We start from the raw sequence: 2071 nt of genomic DNA, 5'->3' as shown, positions 1-2071 counted from the left end.
GGATAGGACTTTTGGGGTTTAGTTTTTCTGTCTTCTTTTATTATCTCCTTTTTCTTTCTTTCGTTTCTTTCTTTTTTTTCTCCTTTTTTTTTTTCCTTTTTTCTTTTTTTCTTTCTCTTCTTTCTCTTTTTTTCTTTTTTTTTTGTCTTTTTTCTTTGTTCTTTCTTTTTGTTTATTTTTTTCTCATTTTTTCCTGTTTTTTCTTTCTTTTTTTTCTCTAAAGTCCAGACAACTTTAGAAATAAATTTAAAAGCCAACATAGTGCTATAAATGTAGGATGTGAATGTAAGGAAGTCGTAATGAAATCTCTGGCAAGACTTCACTCATACTGTGCTCACTAATACTTACCACATCATCAAAATCTACTTTCTTAAAAATGTGAGAAGACAGTTGATCCTAGGAATAAAAGTTATGAGCTGGGAAGACAAGAACAGAAAATCCCTTCTTCTGAAACAGTCACAGAAAAGGAAAATAACAGACGCACAAATATGAAGTGATGAAAGGGAGGTCACACAAAGAAATATTTCAGATATATGCAGAAGAATTACAACCATTGCCCCATTCTTACTAATTATTCCTTACTTTATTTGCTGTGATAAATAGCACAACTCTCTGCCTAAAACTGGGAGAATTTTACTCATTAATACACTACAGACTACAGAGAGTTTGTGTGCCAGTTCTGCTTCTCACTTGCTCAGTAAAGCTGAGCAGAACTTCTGATTAGACAGAAATCCCAAGTGGCTGCAGACTGGGCTGGAAGGGAGCAAATCACCAAGAAAAACAAAGTCCCAGTGCTCCCTGTGAGTGCAGAAGAGCAGGGATGGTGTCAGCAAAGACACCTCCTGAGAGGAACACGAACTGAACTCAAGCCCAGTTTTCTTCTTTCTTCTATCAAAGTTACTTGGGAGACAGCTGTGACAGTTTTTCTATAAAATGCAGGTAGAAGGCCAAATCTTGATTTCCTTGGCTTTGGCATGACTGACATATTTGGGTACTTTTTCATTCCCTCACTTCAATTATATGGCAAGACAGCAGAGAACTCTGGAAAAAGGTTTCTTTAACCCAAGCTGAAAATTAAGAGGTTATTTTTAGTTTGAAAAAAAATTGTGATCTTGGCTTATTTTGCATAAAGGTCATATTCACTCATCTGATGAGAGTAAAAAAGTGAACAAACAACATCAGAAATCTCAGACATTAAAGTATGTTTGGCAACTATCATTACTATGGAAAAGAATAAACTGCTGTATCTTCCCTTTCTCTCTCCTTTTCTCTCTTCACTCTCAGTGGCCTTTGTGTCTCATTGTCTCAGAATTTTGCAGGGATTTACATTTTCCACACCTTACAGCACAAGGATATCCCCTTTGACATGGTAGCCAAGCTAATGTTTGGTTAGAAACAAGCTATATGAAGGAAAGGGTTTCAAGAATTCAGATATAAAATTTCAGATTTTTAAAATTCATTTTCGAAACTACAGAGAAAAATCCCACAGAGAAATTTTTAACTGTAAATAAATATATACAGTGTAAATAAAGAAATGCATGTTGGAAAAAAAATGTCTCATAATTGTAAAACAGTGATCAGCAGTAACTTCACAAAGGAACACTCCTTTGTCCTCTCTCACTCTCCCTTTTGTACAATCCTCCATCCAGTTCCATCAAGTACTCCCCACAATGGAAATTTCTGGAACAGCATTGTTTGTCTTATCCTCGAAAAGAGAATACTGCATATTCACACTCATTAAAAGGTTTTGTACCTAATGAGACCTCTCTCACTCTTTGATCAAACAAAACTTCTGTCTCAGTGAAATCTTGGCTGCTGAAGTAAAAAAAAAAAAATTTCTTCTTATTTAATGGCACCCAGATTTCATTGAATGATTTACAAAGTGTGAAGGCACTGAACACAGCCCAGTATAAAATCACCATTACACTCATCATTTACCATGCAATGGAATTGTAGAGCATTTAAAGAGTCATTGTAATAAACATCACAGTAAAGCAAACACACATTGTCTTAGTATGGAAGATTGCTTTAATAACTCTCACTGCTAATTTAATTCTACTTAAACACACAT

The sequence above is a fragment of the Pipra filicauda genome, unplaced genomic scaffold (genome assembly GCF_003945595.2).
Source record: "Pipra filicauda isolate LSUMZ 115617 unplaced genomic scaffold, ASM394559v2 scaffold902_size55402_pilon, whole genome shotgun sequence".
NCBI classification, from domain to species: domain Eukaryota; kingdom Metazoa; phylum Chordata; class Aves; order Passeriformes; family Pipridae; genus Pipra; species Pipra filicauda.
The sequence above is the reverse complement of the archived record's forward strand: the minus strand, read 5'-3'. Positions refer to the sequence as shown.